Genomic DNA, 26,051 nt, shown 5'->3' on the forward strand with positions numbered 1-26,051 from the left:
AGATTTTTAAAATAGATAAATAAAACATTACAGGTATATCTGAAGCCTCCCCAACCAAAATCCTCCCTGATTTCATTGCCTGTCCTCATTATTCAGGGGCGACCACTGTCCTGAATTTGCGTGATGGTATATTTTCACTATGTAAGTGTGTGCCCATCAGTAATATGTACTTTTGTTTGGCATTTTCAGACTTTACATAAATGTTACTCTGGACTTGCATGTCTTTTACTCAGTGTTTGCGCAACATCATTTTTGAGATTTACTCATATTAACATGACTCTAGTGAATTCACTTCTAATTGCAGCATTCTATTATGTGAATATATCACATTACTACTATTGTACTCTTCTATTACCATTACTGTTCATTTTAGTATTTAATTGTAGTATTCTGTTATATAGAGATATCATCATTTGTTTCTTAATTCTCCTGAGGAGTGGAATAGCTGGGTGGTAGAGTATGAGCGACTTTAACTTTAAAGAGAAGTTTGGTAATGCCTAATACAACAGTCAAGCCGATTTATAGATGTGCTACACAGGGTGAGAGCTTCTGATGTTTCACATCCTCAGAAACACTTGATATTGGCAGACTCTTTAATTTTTGCCCCTTTGATGGAGGTGATATATAATCTCATTTTATGGCATTATCTTTATTCACAGATTGAAAACAAAATCTTTTTCAAAATGATCTTTTAGGTTAGTGGTTCTCATAGTGTGGTCTGGGGACCCCTGGAAAATCCCTGAAACTCCAGGCAGACTTTGAGGTCACAACTATTTCATAACAGCACCAAATGTTATTTGCCTTTTTAACGCTCATTCTCTCACAGGAGTATAGTGGAGTTATCCAGAGGCTACCGGAATGTGGTGCTGCACCGGACTACAGAATCATCCAGCTGTCTTCTATTAAGCCCAACATTAAGGAGATTTACACAAATGTAAAGCAATGCCACTCTTCTAATTATTTTTGTCTTGGAAAAACTTATTATTTCCCATTTAAAAAAATATGTTGACAATGGGTTTATTATTGGTCTTACATAATTAATAAATATTTTTAAACATTGCAGTTTTAGTTTCTAATGTGGTAAGTATCACTAGATATAACAAACATATAAACAAAAGCTCTCTGAAGTCCTCAATAACATTTACGAGCCTAAGGGGCCCTCCAGATACCAAAAGGTTTGAAACTCCCTGTTTTAGGCCACACCCTTTTATTGTCACTTCCCACTTAAAGCAATGACAGCTGACTTTTGGAGGGTGCTTCCTGTGATGCGCCATCACGCTGAGTGCCTGAGGGTCACTTTCCCTTTAACCTTCAAGATACTATTGTACAGCAGATGCTGTGATTGGCCCCACTTGAGGAGAGTAAGCTGAGACTTGGGACAGTTGAGGGTCATGCCTGAGGTCAGGAAATGGGACTGAAGTCCAGCCTTGAAGCCTCCAGAGGCCTCCCTGCACTTTACCATCACAGCTACTGTCCTCCCTCCTTACCCCTCCAGCTTTCTTCTGAGTCATCCTCTGAGTCAGCCATCTTGAAACTGTCTACTCATCTTTGAATCATCCTCTCCTTTTTCCTTGAAATGATCTGAATCCCCTTCCCAAGGCAGCAGAGGGGCGAGAGGCTCTGGGGCTGGCTTCCTGGAGCTGGAGCTGCAGTAAGCGTGGCCAAGCCCCAGGCTTCCAGGCAGCAGAGCCAGCAGTCAAGGCAGTTACGCAGGATGGAGACCAGGAAACAGACCCCCCAAAAGGGCTGCTATAAGAGGGAAAACATTTGCTAGATAGGTTCTGGAAGGAAAAGTTGCAGAGGCCCCAGAATAAAAAGGCAGATCTTTTTTCCTCTGGGTTTCTTTGCCTCAGGCCTGCAGGTGGGGAGAAAATGTTAAAATCAGACATCTGCCTATTAACCATACCCATCTCTCTCTCTTTTTTTTAATATGGAAGGCTTCATGAATTTACATGTCATCCTTGAGCAGAGGCCATGCTAATCTACTCTGTATGGTTCCAATTTTCAGTGTATGTGCTGCCGAAGCGAGCACACATATCCATCTTAATCTCATTCCCACTCACTGATTCTCTTCATTCAGCAAATACAGTGGTGTGATAAGTGGGTTGTGACGGGATAATAATACCAGCTGATGTTTATTGGTGTGAAATTATGCAGGTGCCTAGAAATGGGGCTGAAAAGAAATGAGAGCCAGCTCATGAAGAGTTTGGATTTTACCTGGAAGGTTTAATCAAGGGAGCAACATGCTCCAATTTGCTTTTACAAAGATCCTTCTGCTGCAGAGTGGAGAATGGATTGCTGGGGAGCAGGGCAGGAGGCAGAAAACAATGAGGACTGGAATTAGCATAGGACTAGTAGGGATGGATGAAATCAGTGACGGAGAGGCAGGAAGCAAACATGTGAATGGTTTCTCACATGCCTAGAATTACTCCCGTAGCCTCCTAACTGGATTTCTCACCACCAAGATTTCTTTCCCCCCTTCCAATCAACTCTGAGATTAACCTTCCTTAGATACCATTTATCCAGTTGAGGAGTACTAGATAGCCTACTGCTTAAGTGCATTGGCAGTAGGGCCAAACAGCTTGGATTCAAATCCTGTCTCAGCCACTTTACAATGACCAGTTTCCTCATCTGAAAAATGAGGTACTGAAAATGGTGTTTACACTCCAGGGGTGCTGTGAGTCAATGTATATAGAAGAACTTGTATCATTACTTGTGTATGGTAATCCTTCAATAAAAAAAGTAATTACTATTATGGCATTTCTCTACTCAGAAACCTTCCATAGTGGAGAGGGGCAAGGTAGGGATATGGGATTAAGAGATACAAACTACTATGGATAAAATAGACAGCAACAAAAATATATTGTACAGCACAGGGAATGATAGCCATTATTTTATAACTTCTAATGAAGTATAATCTATAAAAATATTGAATCACTATGCTATGCACCTGAAACTAAAATAATATTGTAAATCAACTATAATTTTAAAAAAAGAAACCTTCCATAGAAAACCTTTTATTTCCATTTGCTAGAATGGCAAGGCCTGCCTCTCCAGATTCTTCATAATCCAGGCCCACTATACCGCTCAGCCTCATCTAATGCTATTCCTCCAAATATGTTCCCCAAATATACCAGATACAGCACATCTGTGCCTTGGTCATGCAGTTTCCCTCATTTCAAATGCCTTTCTTTTTCCCATCTATCCTCCCAATCTATCTGTCCCTTAAATGCTCATCACCACTTCCAGAAAAATGATTCCAAATGCAGTGACCAGTGACCATACCCTGTGAAATCATTTTCCCCCAAGCAGGACAGCATGTCATTCCAACCAGGAGGCTATCATTCCAAATAACTCACAAAGCCACTCACACTCCTACCTGTCACTGCTATCTAAATGCCAAGCACTCACAGAAGGCCCAGAGCATAAACTTGTCTTTCCCATGCTTCGTGGAGCACTATGGATGCCCCCAGAAGCCCATAAATAAAAGATAACTTTGGTACAAGTTGAGTTTTCATCAGGACTAACAGCTATGAAATATTTAAAGGCTCTTTTGGGCTATTAACCCAAACCAATGTTGTGTGTTCGAAAGAGATAGGACCAAAAATATATGAACTAACTGACCAAAATATATCCTAGGGGAAGCAAAGTCTCACCCAAAGCAGGACTTCATAAAGCGCATGTGTCCTTCCGAATGTCTTTTGTTTTCATGCCTTATTGAGGTGTGATTAGAAAGAAGAGACTGCACAACATTGATAAATCTCATGCCCTTTTAACCACAAAGCTTTATAAAGATCAGCATTTGTGTTAGGCTACTTAAAATTCTCTTATATTTTCAAACATGACAGTGTAATGATAAAATCAAGTTTGCCTACAGGGAGGTTTTCCACACCTATAAGTTACTAGAAATTCTCCTTAGTTGGGAAAAATGTGTTCTAGAAACTAGAAGAATTTATTTTTCAATGAAAAATGATAATTGCATTTTTTAAACCAGGAAATTGTGGGCACTTATTTGCTTTTGGCTAGAAATAAAAGATTTTTTCTAAATTGGGTCCCTCATTAACTATAATCTCTCTACAGATAGCACTCAGCTCAGTAGAGTGTGTGGAGAGACAGAGGAGAACTTCTCTCCATGTTCTCAGAGACATTCAGAGAGATTAAGAGCAGGAGAGTGGGCTTCCCTGGTGGTGCAGCGGTTGAGAGTCTGCCTGCCGATTCAGGGGACACGGGTTCGTGCCCCAGTCCGGGAAGATCCCACATGCCGCAGAGCGGCTGCGCCCGTGAGCCATGGCCACTAAGCCTGCGCGTCTGGAGCCTGTGCTCCGCAACGGGAGAGGCCACAACAGTGAGAGGCCCGCGTACCGCAAAAAAAAAAAAAAAAAGAGTGGGAGAGTGCATCAAAGTGGTACCAAGTACCAGACCTCAGGAAACATTTACTTTTTATTGATTCCCTTATTCAATCAACATTTACTGAGCCCCTGATTTTTACTGGGCTGCATAGCTTTGCCCCAGCAGCAGTTTACAAAATATTTTGAGACATAAGATGCAAATGTTCAGCCCCTGCACTGACCCAGTAGGCAGCTACATCTATGGAGTGTAGGAAGCCAGCTACTGGGGAGTGAGAAGGAGGTAGTAGTGGTTGGGGGACCCTGTGTACTACATCCATGCTTCCCCTGCTCCACCATGATGGCCCAGTCTATATGGTTTGGTTTCTGACTAAGTTTCCTAGATTCTTAACTTCTCAATATTTTCTCCTTGAGAATATTCCTTCTGGAGCTGAAATATTTCCATGAATTCTAGCCTGCTTAGATGAGCCCTAACTGTCAATGCCAAGAACTGGCTCTTATTTCCTGAGTTGCTGGCCAGTGCCCAGTTGTGAGTGGACTTGTCATCTAAACTTGCCTGACCATGAAGAATCACCTTGGGCCCTTGTCAAAATGATAGATTCCTAGTCCCTTACCCCAGCCTATTTGAATCAGAAACTCTGGGGGAAGGGAAGGCTTTCTAGATGAGGAAACTGAGGTTCAGAGAGGTGAAATTATAGACTCAAATCCACACATGTGAGTGCAGAGCCAGGAACAAACCCAGTTATGTTCAGTCCAACCTTTTTTGGTGTTATGATTAGACATATGAGAGGGTATAGGGTCATAGTTGCTTCAGCCCCACCCCCTTTCTTCAATTACAGCCTCCTTATTCCATTTCTTGGAGTCATACACTTTCTCAGTTTCTTCAAGAATGTAATCCTGTGTCACAAACGCCAATACCCATGAGAGACGGAAGGGTACAGTGAATGACTGACGCAGGGCGTGGCAGTGCAGATATGGCATCCGTGGAAGGCAGGGATCCTACAGGAAACTAAGGTCTTTTCATGGCCAAGCTACTACCTACCGGTACTACTCAGCTCCTACCAGCTGTTTGCCAGTGAGAATGTAGGCCCAGCTTCACTGAAAGATCTAGATTTTTTAGGTAAAATCTCAAAATGTCACCCCCATGATCATATTTACACTATATAACACTACATCTTAGAGACTTGAGAGAGAAAATCTGTGGCTGGCCTTGAAGAAGCAGGTGCTATGATATGAACTGCCTGTGGAGAGGGCCACGTGGCAGGAAGCTGCAGGCAGCTTCTGGGAGCAGAGGGCTTCAGTCCTCCAACCATAAGGAACTGAATCCTGCCAACAACCATGGGAGCTTGGAAGAAGATCCCAAGTTCCAGAAAGGAATGCAGCCCAGCCAGCACTTTGATTGCAGCTTTGTAACCTTGACCAGGGGACAAAGCTGAGCCATCCTTGGGCTCCTGACCTACAAAAACTGTGAGATAATAAATGTGTGCTGTTTTAAGCTACTACAGTTGTGGTCATTTCTTATACAGCAATAGAAAACCAATACACCTTCCTAGGCCTCCCCTTCTCAGAGAGCCCTTCAAACTCCAGAGGTTCCCTCTCTCCATCTATCATCTACATTTCCATCCCTACCTGCCCTGATCTCAGCTAGCTGTCAAGAGAGAAAGTAATCTGGCAAACTGGTTTACCATTTATTATTTACCTACCCCTTTGCATTTTGTAAGAGAGGGCTTGGAGAGGTATGGCTAAATCAAATGTATGATTGACTCAAAATGATAGAATTTCACAAGATGATGCAGAAAAGTAGAAGTACTTTGGTGCCTGGAGATTGTCCCAGCAGGCCTCAAGCCATACCATAGTGCTTACCTAGAAGAACACAATCAGCCCAGCCAAAAACACTCTAAACAATGGGACCGGGAGCCAGAAACTGCATTGCCGCTTACTAGAAAGATTAACTGGAGAAAGCTTTAGTTTTCTTCTCTGTCACTTAGGGCTGAGGCCTACCCTGCCTGCCTCAAAAGACTATTGTGAGGATCATGCCAGTTGGCATATGTGTGTGAGATGATAGAAAATACATTAGTCTCTGCCCCCAGCCCTCTGTTCAGGCACAGAGCTCCTGAACCCCTTGTAATTTCTTGGGTGATAGGAGTTTGTTCTAATGAGGTGACATTAGATTTGTTCTAATGAGGTAACTCATTGGGTGGGCTCCTGGATGAGGGCTAGTCACTGGAAAGACCAAGCCATGATTAGAAGCTTGGAATTTTCATCCCACCCCCCATTCTCTTGAGAAGAAAGAAGGGCTGGAAATGGAGTTAATAATTGATCATGCCTACGTGATGAAGCCTCCACAAAAATCCCAGTAAGTATGGAGTTCAGAGAGCTTCCAGGTTGGTGACATACCCCAACTCCACGGGGTCAGAAGTTCCTGTGCTTGGGAAACTCTCAGACCTCGATCTATGTATCTTTTCATCTGGTTGTCCATCTGTATCCTTTGTCATACCTCTTACTTATAAGTGATTCCCTGAGTTCTGTGAGCAGCTCTAGCAAATCAGTGGAACCCAAAGAAGGGGTTGTGGGAACCTCTGACTTACAGCCAAACCTGACAGAAGCTGTGGGTGAGCTGGGGACCTACTACTTGTGATTGGCATCTGAAGTGGGGGTGTGGGGTACAGTCTTGTGGGACTGAGCTCTTAACCTGTGGGATCTGATACTGTCTCCAGTTAGCTAGTATCAGAATTGAGTTACATTGTAGAACACCCACTGGTATCAGAGAAATCCTTGGTGGGGAGAAAAAACACACACATCTGGTGACCAGAGTGTCAGAAGTGTTGTGAATGTGATAGCCTTATGAGAGTAAAGGAAAAACATAGGGAAGGAAAGACTGGGTTTTTCTACTTAATGTGAAAGCACTCTGTAAGTAAAAAATATATTCACAAAAATAGGTTGAAGTGATGAAGCAATCACAGATAATTTAAGCCAAAAATATTCCGGCGCACACACTGTGATTTCAGGCCTGCAGCTTCAGTACTGATCTTGCCCATGTGTGTTGTCAGGCTTCCATTTCCTTGCCACCTCTTGGTTTCAGCCAGAGGCTGACGCTCACTTCTCCCAGCTCGCATGCTGCTGACAAGGGCCGGGTAGGGACTGAGATGATGGTCCTCTCACATCCCAGCATATGATTAACATGGGAGGAAGGGGCTTCCCTGGTGGCACAGTGGTTGAGAGTCCGCCTGCCGATGCAGGGGACACGGGTTCGTGCCCCGGTCCGGGAAGATCCCACATGCTGCGGAGCGGCTGGGCCCGTGAGCCATGGCCGCTGAGCCTGCGCGTCCGGATCCTGTGCTCCGCAACAGGGGAGGCCACAACAGTGAGAGGCCCGCAAACCGCAAAAAAAAAAAAAACATGGGAGAAAGAGGCCTCCAGGAAAGTCACACAGATGTCTGGGGAGTCCCCCGCCACCAGAGCAAAAATATCCCCATCAAACTCCCCAGGCTCCAAAAACAAAATCACCCCTAGTGAGACTGAGACTGCTGAGTCCTTCAAACCCATGCAGTCAAGTCCCTGAGAGTTCTAGAACTTTGTCTCATCCAGCAGGGCTCCACTGTGTCCAAATCCATGTTTCAAATGGCAGGAGCAAGCAACCACTTTCTTCTGATGTCTATATGCCTTAGAGTGAAACCTACACCAGGCAGAGTTTTATTAGATTTAAATGGACTAGAAAAAGAGTGAGGAGAAAAGGAAGAAGATGATTTATCCTCCTTATAGTCAAACAAACATAGAAAAACACATGAGAAGAAATAACAGCTTCCCATTTTAAAGCCAGGGGTTGAAGTCAAGGATCACATGACTGATTGGAGGAGTGAAAAAACTCTCATTCTGGAACTAAACTAAATTATTAAATTATAGAAATTAATAAAAATAATAATAATAGGGCTTCCCTGGTGGCACAGTGGTTGAGAGTCCGCCTGCCGATGCAGGGGGCACGGGTTCGTGCCCTGGTCCGGGAAGATCCCACATGCTGCGGAGCGGCTGGGCCCGTGGGCCATGGCCGCTGAGCCTGTGCGTCCGGAGCCTGTGCTCTGAGGCGGGAGAGGCCACAACGGTGAGAGGCCCGCGTACCGCAAAAAAATATATATATAACAATAATAAAATAGCCATAACAATACCAAACATTTACTACATTTACCCTGTGCCTGGCACTGTGCTAAATGTTTTCCAGGTATTCTCACTCAGTCATCACAATGACCCTTAAGGAAAGGTACTATTCCTGTTCCAACTTAACAGATGAAGAAACCAAGGCTTGGTGAAGTTAAGTAATTTATACAAGGCCATGCAACTAGCAAGTGATAGAGCTAGTTCTTGAAGCCAGCTTTATCGGTCTCCAAAGCCTGTGCTCTTAATCATTATGCCATCTTGCCGCCCGAGAATGGATATGCACAACTGTGTCCCCACTCCCCGGAAGAGCCAAGAATGCTGACCACAAATCTGCACCCCCTACAAGCTCATGGTACTCCCTCCTCCCACACTTGCTCTTCCGAGAACCTCACCAAACATGCCTGAAGACGGGATTCTCTCCCCAAACCTCAAAATGACCCTCCCCTCTTCAGAAAAAGAGATAATACGCCCCACACAAGAGCTGTTAATCTTAACATTAACATCAACATCACTGGTACTTTTTCTTCTCTAGAAATAAAATATTAATTTTATTAATATTTTAAATTTGTAAACAATAGAGAATGTGAAGCTAATATGTTTACAGTAGCATTGGAGAAAAAAGCATGGGTTAAAAATTATCGAATGTTTGCAACCTGAAATTAATATTCAGTGCATTGGAAGAATGTAAAGCTTAGACAGAAATGAGAGTGAAAGCAATAATTAGAGCAATGGTAGCCTCTGTGTGGCAGAGGAGATAATCATTTAGATGGGCACATGGAAGCCAAGAAAGGTCAGTGCTAGCTTCAATGCTGCATTCTCAGAGCCGCTCTTCCACAATACGGATCTAGTCTTTCGTGCTATAGAGAGTGGCATGGAAGACAGTTTGGAGGTATATGTAATTATAAAGAAGGAGGGGAGGAAGGAAAATCAGAAGGGTGGAATAAGGGGAGGAGGAAGAAAGAAGAAAAAAAAAGAAAACAAAAATGTGGACTCTGAGTTAAATCCAACATGGGCGAATAAAATTAGTATAACAACAACAAAGATTTTCAAATTTCCAGATATAAAACCTCATGAAATCTAGATATTAACAAATACAAAATAGGGAGTTCCCTGGTTGCCTAGTGGTTAGGATTCCAGGCTTTCACTGCCATGGCCAGGCTTCAATCCCTGGTTGGGGATCTGAGATCCTGCAAACCGTGCAGTGCTGACAAAACAAAACAAAACAAAACAAAAAATATTGGTTATTTTTATATATTGGAATTCTTGGTATCAGAACTTGGCCCGAGTTCAGGAAATAGCATTGTTTAAGGCCACAGGAAGGAGTGGAAGAGCATGGTAACAGAGAATATTATTTTGTATGATATTTGTCCTATATAGGTAAACTAAATCAATTTTTGGTTTTCATAATAATTGCTGTTATTCACTGAGTGCCTTGTGTACACAGCTCTGTGCTAAACAGTTTGTAATACTCTACTCCAGCAAGCCTACCAGATAACTATAATTACCCTCATTTGTACATGAGAAAACTGAAAATGAGAGAGGGTAAGTTGCTCAAAGATACACTGGAAGCAAGAGGCAGAGCTGCTCATCAGTACCAGCTCCATGTGACTAGACTACTCTCAAACCTGTTCCATCATAAGCATCATCAACATCACCAAAAGCAACACTAATTGAGCAATTTACATAGAGTACCTTTTTTTTTTTTTTTTTTTTTTTTTTTGCGGTATGCGGGCCTCTCACTGCCATGGCCTCTCCCGTTGCGGAGCACAGTCTCCGGACGCGCAGGCTCAGTGGCTATGGCTCACGGGCCCAGCCGCTCCGCTGGCATGTGGGATCTTCCCGAACCGGGGCACGAACCCGCATCCCCTGCATCGGCAGGCGGACTCTCAACCACTGCGCCACCAGGGAAGCCCTAGAGTACCATTTTTAATCCCCACCTCAACTACTGTTATTCCCATTTTACAGGAGGAGAAACTGAGGCTCAAAGAGGTTAAATAGTACCCGAGGCCACCTAGCTAGTAAGGTGGTGAAATTGGGATAGGAACTCAGACAAGCTGACTCTGTATATTAAACCAGTGTGTGCTTCAATGTTCTGTGCATTTCAGAAATATGACTAACAATTTAAAACATTCCTGTACAAATAATACAGAACTAGTGTTACAATAAATGTTAATAAGTGGCTTGCTCTACTGCACTCTGAGTGTGAGAAGTAGCAACAAAATCAAGTCAAATTCAGTTACAGGTAATTTAATGCAGAGACCTGTTGGCTGTGTATTATTTTCATTTTTCTTATTTTGATGGAAATATGCCATAATAAATTAATTGTAATAAATCACATTAATAGTTTATTGGAGTTAGAAATAAAAGAGTTGATGCTTAATCTACTATCTTTCTAAAGCAACAGTGAATTAGCAAATTAAGAAAAATATTCTAAACAGAAAACACTAAAGGAGGTGCCTGGAAGCCATTTTTTTCTACAGGATTTGAGGCATACTAGACCTGGTCTATTAGGTCTTGGAAACTAATTGGGACTTTAGGTATATTTGCCTGGCAATAAACAGGAAAAATGAACTTTGAAGAGTTCAGCTAATCTGTCCTTTTCCACTCTCCTCCTACACTTTAACTTTCACAGTAAATTGGTTAAGTTATAGGTATCTAACAACTGAGAGGTACTCTACAAAAACTCATTTTATGAAACATGAATTAGACAGGATAAGATAGACTATGTTACATTAAAACATGAGCCAGTGACTTAACTCAAGAAAGTTTAATTTCTTGTTCACACAGGGTGCTATGTCAATTAGGCAACTCCCCAGAGCATCTGTCCTTCAACTGGGGACTCAGTAATCTAGGCTGCTTCCAATGAATGGTTTTGCTATGTCAGGACATGGCCTTCAAGATCACAGCAGCAGAGAAAGAGGGAGAGAGGGAAGCTGAAGGATCATACACAAGCTCTTAAATGCTTTGGTTGAGAAATGGTACATGTCGCTCCACTTACAGTTCAGTAGCCATTCTGCTTACAGGCTCATGACCAAGAGGGCCTGAAAAGTAGCAAGTACATGCATAGTTGGTAGGTAATAAATGTCTCTGATATACAGCATTATATACACATTTTCTTAATACTTCTACTACCACTACTATTAATACTAATACTACAACTAATAATAATACCATATGTTTGTCACAGCTAAAGTTTGTGTTATTTTTTTCAAGGAACAAACTTTTAGTTTTATTAATCAGTTCCACTAAGGTTATTTTGCTTCATTAATTTTGTTTTTATCTTTAACCTGATGTGAATATTTCTACTCTTTAGGATTTCTTTTTTTATCTTCTTGAGCTAGGTATTTTATTTTCAATCTTTTTTATTTTCTAACAAAAGCTTAAGGCTATAAATTGCTCTCTGGCTACTTTTATAATTTTGGTACATACTACTTTCTTTTTTCTTTTTTTTTTGGCTGCATTGGGTCTTCATTGCTGTGCACGGGCTTTCTCTACTTGTGGCAAGCAGGGGCTACTCTTTGTCTCTTCGTTGCAGTGCACGGGCTTCTCATTGTGGTGGCTCCTCTTGTAGCAGAGCACAGGCTCTAGGCACGTGGGCTTCAGTAGTTACAATACACGGGCTCGGTAGTTGCAGCACACGGGCCCTAGAGAGTGCAGGCTTCAGTAGTTGTGGCACGTGAGCTCAGTAGTTGCAGTGCATGGGCTCTCAGGCACACAGGCTTCAGTAGTTGCGGCACAGTAGTTGCAGCACTCAGGCTCCAGCAGTTGTGGCAAACGGGCTCAGGAGCTGTGGAGCATGGGCTTAGTTGCTCCGCGGCACGTGGGATCTTCCTGGAACAGGGATCAAACGCATGTCCCCTGCATTAGCAGGCAGATTCCTAACCAACGTGTCACCAGGGAAGTCCCAATACATACTACTTTCATTGTGGTTTCATTCTGAATATTTTGCAATTTTACTCTGAATCTCTTTTCATCCAGAAAATTAACTATTTAGGAATGTGCTTTGTTAATTTCCAAATGTATAGATTTTGAGTAGCTCTCTTTTATTGTTGTTATTGTTAATTTCTACTTGTATTATATTGTAATCAACTAATGGTACCACCTGTATGATATCAAATGTTTAACTTGTTGAAATTTCTTTGGCTTGTTTTTTTACTATATTTATCTCATTCTCTAAAACAAGGTAAAGAATTACCTAGGGAGTTTTTACAAAATAACCTATAGCCAAATGTTTCTCCAGACTACTGAGTCAGGATCTCCAGGGGCAGGTCCAGGCATTGTATTTTTACCTGCCCATTCATACCCACCACAGCAATATCTCTCACTCACACCACTGGTTGAAAACCTCTACTCCAACTATCCTATAGATTTGGAGTTTGAGGAATTGGTAGATTGGGGAAAGACTGCAGGAGGTGCAGATTAGGTGGTAGTAGAGATGAAGAATTCTGCTTGGTCATATTAAATAACTGTATCTTTTTCATCTTTGTATCTCACTTATCTTTATATGTGCAATGCCTGGCACAGAGAAGGCACTAATAAATGTAGCTGGTTAGATGAATAGGAGTTACCTATGCAACTATGAGTATCATATAATAATAGGTAAAGATCTGTATAACAGAAATAAAACCCTATTTCATGTCCTGAAATATCAATGGCTTGTGAGAAGGTGTGACTTTTATACTACTTTTGCATCTTCTCCCTATGTACAGTGTTGAGCATACAATAAACAATTCATAAATACATCTTAAATGTAATTTATGAGCATGTGTATTAGTTTCATATTGCCACTAGAGCAAATTACCACAGACTTACTGACCTAAAACACCACAAATTTATTATCTTAAGAGTTCTAGAAGTCAGAAGTTCAAAATGGGTCTCACTGGGCTAACCAAGGTTTTGGAAGGGCTGCATTCCTTTCTGGAGGCTCTAGGAGAGAATCCATTTTCTTGCCTTTTCCAGCTTCTAGAGGCTGCCACCTTCCTTAGCTTGTGACTCCCTTCCATTTTCAAAGCCATCAACAGCAGGTCTCTCTCACAATGCCATTTCTCTTTTTCTAAATTTTTGGCCTCTGCCTTGCCCATTTAAGGATTCTTGTGATTACTTTTGGCCTACCAGATAATCCAGGATAATCTCCTTAGTTTAAAGTCAGCTGATTAGCAATTTTAATTCCACCTACAACCTTAATTCCCCTTGCCATGTAACATAACATATTCACAGGTTCTGTGAATTCAGACATGCACTTCTTTTGGTGCGGGGGCGGGGGGGGGGCATTATTCTCTCTAACAAAGCATGTAAGACCCAAAAAACAGAAAAAGGAAGAATAGAGGAAGAAATGACAAGGAATAAACAAAATGGAGTGGTAACATTAAGAACAGTAATAAGATTACAAATATATAAGAATTAGTGCATTAAACTATAAGAATCTGGAACAAAGCAAAAAACAATATCTATTCAATACTATTAGTTAATTCCAAGCATGCACGCACACACACACACACAGAGTAATGGCTTGGTTGGCTGATGCCACAGCTAGGATATTACTGTTTACTAATTACACAAACTAAACAAGAAATAAATGACATGTTTGCTAGTTATTTAACTTTTGTAGAAAAAGTTCCCAAATGCCTTTTTTCCTGGTAAAGGATTCTTTTCTTGCCCCCTCCATTCCAGCTCACCTCTAACATTTCTGGAAAAGTTCTAGGAGGATGGATAAAACTCTTTTAATATTTGCCTACCCAGCTTAATCCGTCACAGTGCCAGGATGGATGGTGACCGTGCAAGTGCACTCGAGACAAGAGCACCGCTGGCCTGAATTACAGGCAAAGGCTGGTGCACATCGCCCCCTTGTGCACAGAGGTGGAGAAATCATTTCCTCTGGCTGCCCAATTGGTTTGCTGCAAGAAATTTCTTGGCTAAAACTCCATGGAAAATGGTTGTTTGGAGAGTAAAATTCCCCCAGAGGTTTTATTTTAGTTTTTTTAACATCTTTATTGGAGTATAATTGCTTTACAATGGTGTGTTAGTTTCTGCTGTATAACAAAATGAATCAGCTATACATATACATATATCACCATATCTCTTCCCTCTTGCGTCTCTCTCCCTCCCACCCTCCCTATCCCACCCCTCTAGGTAGTCACAAAGCACCGAGCTGATCTCCCTGTGCTATGTGGCTGCTTCCCACTAGCTATCTATTTTACATTTGGTAATGTATATATGTCCATGCCACTCTCTCACTTTGTCACAGCTTACCCTCCCCGCTCCCCATGTCCTCAAGTCCATTCTCTACGTCCTGCCTCTAGGTACTTCATGACCATTTTGTTTGTTTTTTAGATTCCATATATATGTGTTAGCATACGGTATTAATTTTTCCCTTTCTGACTTACTTCACTCTGTATGACAGACTCTAGGTCCATCCACCTCACTACAAATAACTCAATTTAGTTTCTTTTTATGGCTGAGTAATATTCCATTGTATATATGTGCCACATCTTCTTTATCCATTCATCTGTCGATGGACACTTAGGTTGCTTCCATGTCCTGGCTATTGTAAACAGTGCTGCAATGAACATTGTGGTACATGACTCTTTTTGAATTATGGCTTTCTCAGGGTTTATGCCCAGTAGTGGGATAGCTGGGTCGTAGGGTAGTTCTATTTTTAGTTTTTTGAGGAAACTCCATACTGTTCTCCATAGTGGCTGTATCAATTTACCTTCCCACCAACAGTGCAAGAGGGTTCCCTTTTCTCCGTACCCTCTCCCCAGAGGTTTTAGAATCAACTTTTTTTCATCACTTTAAACCTTATTGGGAAATCTCTCTAAAATATATTACACATAAAGAATAATCATACTGAGTCAATACTGCATGAAAGAATATAACAGCACAAAATAAATTATTCATTCCCTTGCCTTGTAAAGAGCACTCTGAATGCAGTTTTAACAATTCTTTTTGGCTGTGAACCTCAGTCCATTTACTGTCCCACAGAGTAGATAGAACACAATATTCTTTTGCATGTTTATGACATTTTTTAAAGGTTTTTTTTCCTTATTGTTATTTGTTTTTTTTGCCTCCTCTGTTGCTTGTCAGTGGTCACTTTTTGATTTTGTCAGTGTGGCTTCCTTAGCAGCTTCCTTCCCTTTCTCGTTTGCTGTGGAAATAGTAACTAGGATACCACACTGGTTAGAATTGTAAGTAAAACGTTAAATAGGCTCCCAGTAAAGCCCTCTCTTACAAGTGAAATGTGTGAGATTTAAGACAAAACCAGAGTGACACTACACACAGCACTGCTCACTCCACTGGATTTTGTGACTGTTTGACATCTATTTGGCTACTTAGAAGCTATTTTTACCTCTTTTCTATTTTTATTCTGAATAGGTTAGTCTGAAATAGTTGTGTTTTGGCAAGATGAAATATTGCTATATTTTTCAAGGTGCCAAAACCTTGAAATGGGATAAAATTTCCTCAGTCCTGGGATTGGAAAAAAGAAAAAAAAAAAAAGAGGCAAAGCCATGCCCCTTTCAGTGCTTATGGCAACTTGATAAAAAAGCAGGGCTGCAACTTGAATGTGCATTAATAGGAGAAAATGCAAAGGGTGGCTCATCTGTATAGCAAAATACTATGAGCTATGAACTGTGTATACCACATATACGTACACTGATTGGAAAATATGCTCGTTGACGTACTGTTTCGTTTCCACACCAATAGGAAAATGCTTCTCTTTGGTCCCCCAGTCCTGAGATATATTTCATAAGGCCAGCAGGATCTAGCACTAGCTCACTCGCAGCACTGCCCCACTCAGTAGGGCGCCCTTACATTAGCTGCCCCTCCGTCCCTGCTTCACCCCCCGTCCTTTCTCCTGCTCCCCGCAAGCATCGCCCAAGTCCCTGCACACAGCCTTCGTCTCTCAGGCGTTGCTTCTGAGAGAAGTCAGGTTAAAAAAAAAGACATTGTCAAGGGAAACAATGATGCATTGAGCTGCTGCACCCATTTTGCAACCATGAGGGGAAGACCAAGAGAATGCGAGAAACTGACCCAGAACCATGGCACCACTGGGCTACAGAACCATCTACCTCCAGACATCTTGTTCCATGAAAAGAATAAGCCCCTATTAAGTTGCTGATAGTTTGGTTTTCTGTTATTTACAGCCAAAGTACTTCTTGGGAGTATTTTACTTAGAGGCGAAGGCAGAGGGATGAGCTCTCTGTGTGGAGAAGCCAGGGGAGGTTGGTAATGAGAGCTCCAGCTAGTAGAGAATTCTGGTCTGAGAGAAGCAGAGACAAAGACAGAGGGAGTGTGTCCTGTGGTTTAGAGTCTTCTGCCAGTGAATTCCTCTTTTTGACTAAACTATTTGATGTAGAGTTTCTATCACTTGCAAACAAAAGTCCTGCCTAATTTAAGTGTGAGCTTACTCTTGTTTTACAAAAAATGTGCGTATGTGTGTATGAGTGTACGTTCATCTAAGCACGGAAAAATATGAATGCATGTACTGAATGGCTACCAGCAGTTATTTCTGGGGAGAAGTGGAATAGAGGGGAGTCAGAAGGACATATGTATCATTTTTACTTTATAAACTTCTTAATGTTTAAACTTGTTATAACCAGCTTGTATCATTTTTGTACTTTTAAAAGACTAAAAGCTGCAGAAACTCTGAGATAATGTGTGTGTTGTCTGATGCTGTTGAGTTTGAGGTGTGTGGCGGTTGAAAACTAACACACGAGTCATCGCAAACCTGAGAACCACTGCTTACAAATCACCCAACAAACCTCAGTCAGACAACCACAAATCCCAAGGCCCGAATAAAAGCAGTAATAAGCGCTGAGTGAAGAACTAATGCTGGGAAGTTGTATCCAGTCGGCCTGTGACCATGGCCCCTACCCTCCTAAACATATAGTTTCCATTATTTTTCCTAAAATCCAACCCAATAAGCCCACAATCTAAGTTACAAACAAACAAACATAAAGGTGTGCTTGCTATGCAAACGCAGCTGCAAAGCAAGCTCATCCCTTTACCCTGCCCAATGCATTTCTAGACAGAAAAATCCAGCCACAGCTTCAAGAGTCAATGTAAATAGCCTGGAGCGCTAAGGAAGATGGGAAGTGTGCTGGGCCAACCTAAGCACACAGGCTGATGGGATGGAGCCAGGACCAGAGGGGATGGGGTCGTGGGAAACGGATACAGCTGGCTCAGCCATACGAGCCACTTGGTAGATGGACCAAAGCAGAAAAGCACAGGGACACAACATTCTCAGAGTGGAGATGGTGTCAGCAAGTGGAGCATTGACAGCAAAGAGAAACGCAGGTGAATGATGCCAGCAGGACCCCAAGTGGTGGCTGAAGGATGCCAGCAGCAGAACACAGGGAGAGGACCAGCAAGACCCCGTGTAGGCTAGGGGGTTGGGAGGCAGCAGCTGATGACAGATGAGACCTGGAATTCCAGGGAGGGATACTGAGGCAGAAATTCAGGGGTATGAACAGTAAGAGCTACATACGCATACTTACTGCATGCTAAGTGCTTTAAACTCTTATTTCACTTAATTCTTCCAAATACCTTATGAAGGAAAACTTTTACCATCTCCATTTTTGAGATGAAGAAATTAAGGTTGACAGAAGATTTGTGATTTGCTCAAAGTTGCACAGCTAGTGTATTAGTCAGCTCGGGCTGTTGTAACAGAATACCACAGATTGGGTGATGTTAAGAACAGAAATTTATTTTCTCAGCCTTCTGGAGTCTCAAAGTCCAAGATCAAGGTGCTGGCAAGGTTGATTTCTGGTGAAGCCTCTTTTCCTGGCTTGCAGATTGCCGCCTTCCTGCTGTGTCCTCACATGGCCTTTAATTCGGTACACAGGCAGAGAGAGAGATCTCTGGTTTATCTTCCTCATCTTATGAAGACACAGTCCTATCAGGTGAGGGCCCCACCCTATGACTTCATTTAACCTTAATTACCTTCTTAGAGGCCCCATCTCCAAATACAGTCACACTGAGAGTTAGGGCCTCAACAAGGAATTTGGGGGTGGGGGGAGAGTGGGGGAAGGACACAATTCAGTCCATAAGAGCTAGTTAGTAGCAAATACAGACAGTATGGCTCCAGAGCCTAATACTCTTTCTGTATTTTTATATTTTATTGAGGTATAATTTAAAGATTATAGTTCAATGAGTTTTGAAAAAATGCATACATTCATATGCCCCACATGCCTAGCAAGAACTCTACTGTACATCTTAACCATTACACTCTACCAGACTATTTTATGACAGGAGGTACTGCTACTGGTAGATTTCATGGCAGCCAGGAGTCATCCCTGGCACTGAAGACACAAGGTCCACACGCAGCAAGACTTGATTCTGAACTCCCTTCCGCACACATCCACATGGGACTCCCCGCCCGGGCTAGCCCTCACCCTCTGCTGCTCTGCTCTGGATTCCAGGAGATTGACCCTTGGCGAGCCATGTTCCCCAGGGTATTTCTCCCCCTCCCTCTCTGCATAGGGCAGTGTCTCTGCCATCTCCTCTGTGGCTCCAACTCCCACCACACAGTCCCACAGTGGTTTTCTACCAGATGACCTTCGTGCCTCCTGCACTTTGGTAAAAGAGCACTTCTTCCCTGTTGAGTTCCAGTTCAGAAGTATCAGTGGCTTCCTGCTGTTGCTATTCTTTGAGTTATCTCGCCATCCATTGTTCGGCTTCTCAGCTCTTCCATCTCCTGTATAAACAGTTACCTGCATTACATTCCCCCAATTCAAATACTCAGCATGGTTTCTATTTTCCTGGTAACACTTTTATAGTACACTGCTATAGTTCCTACTTGTCAGGACTGGCTCAGAAACTGGGGCAGTTCTAGGCATTGGATGGAGCCCATGCACAGAGGCTGGAAGGTGGAGGACTCATCAGCAGAGATTTCTCCAAGAGGATACCAGAGACTGTATTTTTGTTCTCTACTTGTTGACATCTTGTTGGTCTATCTTGTTAGCAAATTAGCACTTCCCTCCAATACATTTCTTGCCCATGGCTCACCTGTTTTTCAGGTGGACGTTTGCAAGCTGTCAAGACTAGAGATGCTTTTATCACATGGTTCTTCAGCTACTGTCATGACACTAAGCTACTAATTGGATGTGTCAAACTGTCACATATTTTCCAAAAAAAAAAGTGCTTGTCTCTATGAAGTGGTTGGGGAAACAGTGACTTCGGAGTGCAAAATGGGATACTCCAACATCGAGAAGCCTTCAACAGCCTGTGGGTATCCCCTGGGATCCTGCCAACCAGCTGGGGTGTGGTGAAGGAAGCCTTTGCAGAGGCTTAAGAGAGGATAAATGCCTGGTCAGCTCTAGTTCCAGTTTGCAACAGGCTCTGGCTAACTGTAAAATCCATACTGAGTAGATCCCCAGGACTACCACAGAAGGACACCCATCTCTAGTTTGGCTGACAAACTAAGTCTTGGCTTTCAAGAGCCTTTGGCTTTAGGAGGGAAAACCAGGAGGCAGACTGCACCCACTGGCTCACTGCCCTGCATCCAGGGACTTCTCCAGAGCTGCAATAGCTCTGAGTCACGTCTCCTTTCCTCAGCTCACACCACCTCACTGGCAGGCTGATGGCCTGCCCTGATGGCAGGAGTAGAAGCCCCGCTGTCAGGGGGTGAAAGGCAACCAGACAGTTCCCACTTCTCCTTCACTCTCTCTACGTGATAAATCACTTCAGCCAGCACTGTCGCAAAAGGACCTGGCAGCTAATGGGAGAAATGTAACCCAAAAAAAGGAGAAAAGGAAGAAAGAATCCTGTTAGTCACAGAGCTTTTCATCTGAACCACAGAACAGGCTCTTGCTTTCTGTGGGAATAATAAAATCACAGTCCCGCACTATATTAGCTCCTCAAACAAAAGCAGCTCCCTAGAATGTAACTCATCAGGGCTTCTGAGCTGGATTTAGTTTTCACTGGGTAAAGGCAAAGGTTAAAATGAAAGACCCTTAAGAAAGTCAGAGGTAAATAAGCTTGCTATCCAAACAAGGAAAACACAGGCTGCAGGGCAGCTCCGCCCTGCGGTCAATTCAACACCTGGCAAACAAACAGCATGGTCTCCGCCCAAGCTGGACTTTTCCCACAGTGGACTGGCAGCTTCAGAGGTCCAACAGAATGCCAGGCTGTCTCTCCGACCTGGGAAAATAGGGTGAGAAGGAAGGGCTGGAACAGATACCTCGTTCCAAAGAAAAAGCACAACAGCTAAAAGTTATTATTAGAGAAGGACCTCAGAGCAGGCGGCTGGAGTTATTTTCAGGGTAAAGAAATATTCTTTGTAGAGAAGTGTTTAGGGAAAAAACACAAATAGTGTGTGAATATCACATTATAGGAACAAAATATTCTCTCTAAAATAAAGAGCTGGTATGGAATCAGTTGTTTTAACATCACATAAGCCCAGTGCATGCCACCTCAGCAGCAGGCATGTGGCTCAGTACCCCATCTTACCATTCTTCATCCTTCCCTTCCCCATGTCACCTAGCTCCTGCTTCAGCAACCCCTTCCTCCAAAGGCATCCAGGACTCTCAGAATTCTCTGAGAAGACTGTTCCTCTAAATTATTCATAGTACAGTGCTACTGACTTCCTATCCTCCCCTTCCCAGAAGTATCTGCTATGTAAGAATCCAGTGAAAATGAGCAATGCTTGGAACAAATAATGAATCACTCCTTGGAAAATTTCAGGAACTTGTAGAGATTTCACAGGGGGATGAATGTCTCTTACCCATGTCCTAAATGATACTACGTATAAATATACTATAAACTTGACCTCTTTTAGAGTATGAATTCCTGTTATACGGGTATGAGAACATTATTTTTAAGATACTGACTTTCAAAAGTTGAGATCACTACTTTCAGTCAAAATAGCCATGGATCCAGCAATTCCACTACTGGGCATATACCCAGAGAAAACCATAATTCAAAAAGACACAGGCACCCCAATGTTCATTGCAGCACTATTTACAATAGCCAGGTCATGGAAGCAACCTAAATGCCCATCGACAAACGAATGGATAAAGAAGATGTGGTACATACATACAATGGAATAGTACTCACCATTAAAAGGAATGAAATTGGGTCATTTGTAGAGACATGGATGGACATAGAGACTGTCATACAGAGTGAAGTAAGTCAGAAAGAGAAAAACAAATATCGTATTAACGCGTATATGTGGAACCTAGAAAAATGGTACAGATGCACCGGTTTGCAGGGCAGAAATATAGAGACACAGATGTAGAGAACAAACGTATGGATACCGAGGGGGGAAAGTGGGGGGGGGGTGATGATTGGGATTGACATATATACACTAATATGTATAAAATAGATAACTAATAAGAACATGCTGTATAAATTCAAAACTTAAGAAAAAAATTTAAAAAAAAAGAGCCATGGGTCTAAAGGCCAGCAGAAAAATATTTGTGAATTTATTTACAACTTGCGTTCTCTTCCTCGTGTGTGAACTTTTAGATCGATAAAGGTATGGTAAAGTGTTTTCAATAACCAAAAAATCCTTTCTAAACTCCTGTTTAATCTTGTCATACTTCTTTTCTACCGGTGCACAAAAATATTTTGGAAATGTCTTATCCACATTATACTCTGGTCCTGGTAGGGGTAAAACACAATGGTTGACAGGTCTATGTCCATATTTACAATTGTTAGGGATTCCTGCTGTAATATAGACATTCTCAGCCCTGACTACGGTAGACTATTGCTAGAGACAGACACAATAATTCCCCTCAACTGCACGCTCTTTTTCAACGTGACTCCGCTACTCCTTCCATCAATAAGTGGAGTCTATTTCCTCTCCCTTTGAATCTGGGATGGCTTTGTGACTTGCTTGACTCACAGAATTTGGCAGAAGGGACTCAGTGTGATTTCTAGGCATCCTCGTGGAGCCCCAAGCCTCCAGGTAAGGAAGTCCAAGCTGTACTGCTAGACAGAGTCTCTTAGAGGAGCCCCATGGTGCCCAGCTGACAGCCATCCCCAGACATGTGAGTGAGGCCCTGTTGCATCCTCCAGCCCGAGTCATGACCAGCCAACACATGTAGAGCAGAGGCAAGCCTTTTCCACTGAGTCCTGCTCAAATTGCAGGCCTATAGAATCATAAGCAAATTTATGCTTTAAGCTACTGTGTTTTGGGGTAATTTGTTACCTACCAGTAGATAACCAAAATACTGACCTTATACAAAAATGACTGAATTGTGTACAGCTACCCAGATTTGGTACACCAGAGATGAAATACTTGGCCTCAGAAAGCATAATCTGTCTCAATACAAAAATGTAAATGATCAAAGTCCAAATTATGCTCCGAATCAGAGACCACTCTCCCAATATCCATGCTCCGCTTCTTCTACAGCAGTGGCCCTCAAAGTGTGGTCCTGGACCAGCAGTATCAACAACACATGAGAACTTGTTAGAAATGCAGATTCTTGGCCTCCTTCTGAAAGAGAAACTCTGGGGGTGGGGCCCAGCAAGCTGTATTTCAACAAGTCTTACAGGTTGAGTCTGATGCACGCTGAAGTTTGAGAACCACTGTTCTATGGCAGTAACACTTCTGATGCTTAACTGGTATACCTGGCCACCTGGATAAAGACTAGGTAAGGAGGCTAGGTAAGGCCACGACTAAGTTCTGACCAGCAAAAAGTAAGCAGAAATGGGAAAGTGGGTGTTCCCTTCTCTGCCTCTTTCACCTTCATGCTAGTTGGAATTCAGGTATGATGGCTGCAGCCCTGGAAAATATCTTAGATCATGAAGTGATCCTGGGAAATGAATCCATGCGCAGGAGAGAAACAATATGGAAGGAGCCCAGGACCCTGATACTATGCAGCTGCCACATTAGTTCTAGACTGATTCCCTGACTTCCTGAACATGAGAGAGAAATTCCTATCTTAAGCTTCTGTTTTTAAAGTTTTCTGCCCCTCACAGTTAAATCTGCTCCTAACTAATATATAATTCGAATAAAGTAGTCCCCCTTCCCCTCACCAGCTGAGATGTTCTTTAATATAAGAATATTTTTTCTTCACTTGTCACAAGTTATTCTTTAGATTGTTCAATTTTTTAGTTGCCTATTAGCTGTCTCCTTATTTGACTAGAAGCTCCGTGAGGGCAGTTTTGCTTTGTTCATCATTGAATCCCCAGCATCCAACACACTTCTACCCTCACAACAGGGACTTGGTGAATATTTACTGAATCAAATGGAGAGATAAAAGAATGGATGTAGGAAAACCACATTTTTTCCAGAGAGTCTTTAAGCACTGATAAAATGACCAAGCCTCAAATAATCTTTCTTTTACGTCCAGCAAAACTATCTCCCCATCACATCCTACCTCTGTTCCACAACATAATCTAAATATGAAGCAACAATAACAATAACTAACACTTTTACATACCTTAAAATGCACCAAAGACAAATTCCAATAGAGGAGCATCCTACAATATAATACCTGAAGTACCTGAATATACTAAAGTACCTTTAGTACTCCTAAAACCTGTCAAAATCATCAAAAACAGGAAAGTCTGAGAAACTGTCACAGGGAACGTAAGAAGACCCAACCAGTAAATGTGACCTAGTATCCTGGATGGGATCCTGGAACAGAAAAGGACATTAGGTAAATGAGACTAAGGAAATCTGAATAAACTACAGACTTTAATTAATAATAAGATGTCAGTATTGGCTCGATAATTGTAACAAATATACCACACTGATGTAAGATGTTAATAATAGGGAAACCAGGCTTGGGATGGGGTGAGGGGAGGAGATGTAGGTATATATTCTCTGTACTATCTGCTCACTTCTGTAAATCTAAACTGTTCTAAAAAATAAAGTCTATTAATAAAAGAAATATGCCAAAGACTTACATATATTAACTCTTATTACGTATATTAGTTCTCATGAAGACTCAGATGGGAAGTATGATGAGCCCTATTTTACAGGTACAAAAGAGTACAGTAAGTTCAGTTTCCCCAAGTCCCTAAGGCTTAGAGTATATGTTTCTTCTGGATCAAAATATATTTGATTCAGTCTTTCAAATAACGTATATTGATTACTGTGTGCCACCCAGAGACTGAGCTTAGGTGATTCTATGAAGAGAGTCAAAATTAGGAAGGGAGAAAGAGCTTTGTATCTGTCTACTGAAATTTAAAGGGCACAAGCAAACATTCTAAAGCATGCACAACTCTAAAGTGTGTTATATTTACATGTTGACAGCACATATACTCCTCCAACAGCTAGAAACAACTGAGCTTGACATCTAATTATCAAGAATAATTATTTAAATATGAAGCCACTAGCTGGCATAAATTTTTAAGAACACATAAGTCATACATCAGAAATTACAAAGCTGATTGAGAGTGAATTTGTATCTTACCCCATGTACCAAAATAGATAAGGCTCTATCTCTGAGGACAATCCCTGGTCTATGCTGAAAGAACACCTCAAATGAGAAAAATCTCTATGTCACTGCATTCCTTTCTAAAGACTGTAAACTTCCTTAACTACTATTTTGGTTAGCAGAACCCTAACACTTTCATTACTGATTACTCTGTTGATCAAAACAAAGATCTGGCACCTCGATTGATCTAATTCCTGACCCATGCAGTCTGACCATGAAATGTTATCCATGCTCACTATGATAACGTGGTACACTGAGATGAAAATAAGCTTTGTTGAAATTTTTTTGCAAAATGTATTACCTATGGGGATTGACTTTCATGCCCGGAACTGTAATCAACAGGTAGAGTCCAATCTAAATATCCACCTGAAACAATACCTAAAGGAGTATTTTGCATCTGTAACTTCATTGTTTCTCATGATTCCTTTAGCTGCCTCACTGTATTTATCCTTAAAAGTTCAGCTGAGGCATTAGGTCCTTCACAAAGTTTTAGCCTGCTCATTGTGGGCCATGGCACCTTGCATGGACCTCAGTAATAGGATTTATCACCATTCAGTAAAATTCAACAAGCATTGAATGAATGCAGATGAGGTACCATTCTGAGCACCTGGGAAACATCAGTGAACAAATCAAAGTTGCCTACCCTTGTGAGGAGAAATAGATGATACATAAACTATAATACGTAAGTAAATTTTATAGTATGTTATAATGATAAGTGCTATGGAAAAAGAAAACATGGAGTGGGTTAAGGGGTCTGGGGTGGACTAGGATACAGAGGAAGGTTCAGGTTATAGTATTAATCAGGGTGGCAAGGTAGGCTTCTGTGAGAACAGGAGATTTGAGCGAAGACTCAGAGGAAGTGAGGGAATTATCTCTGTAGATCCCAAAAGAGGAGGCTTCCAGGTAGGGGAAAGAATTAGAGCAAAAACCCTCAGGCAGCTATATGCTTGGTGAGTTTGAGAAAAAGCCTGGAGGCCAGTGAGTCTGGAGCAAAATGCCCCAGAAGGGAGTAGGAGGGGAAAAGAGAAGTGAAGCAGGGAGCATCAATCATGGGGGTTTTGGGGGCCATTACAAACACTGGCTTTTACTCTATGTGAAATGGTGAGCTATTGCTGGGTTTTGAGTAGTGGAGAGACATGATCTGACTTATTTTGCAAGATTCATT

At 42.0% G+C, this 26,051-nt stretch overlaps 1 protein-coding gene across 2 annotated transcripts in view; it reads right to left on the reverse strand.

Moving 5' to 3' along the window:
- Positions 1–26,051, reverse strand: part of LOC307187526 (uncharacterized protein) — a 239,132-nt gene that overhangs the window by 196,560 nt on the left and 16,521 nt on the right. The window contains exon 3 of one of the 2 annotated variants that reach the window (XR_013828636.1): positions 11,497–11,539. The exons of the other annotated variant lie outside the window; for it this stretch is intronic. The gene's annotated coding sequence lies outside the window, so the exon portion shown is untranslated. The remainder of the gene's footprint in view (positions 1–11,496; positions 11,540–26,051) is intronic. 2 annotated transcript variants of the gene reach the window in all.

This window comes from Stenella coeruleoalba (assembly GCF_951394435.1).
Source record: "Stenella coeruleoalba genome assembly, chromosome: 6".
Lineage (NCBI taxonomy): Eukaryota > Metazoa > Chordata > Mammalia > Artiodactyla > Delphinidae > Stenella > Stenella coeruleoalba.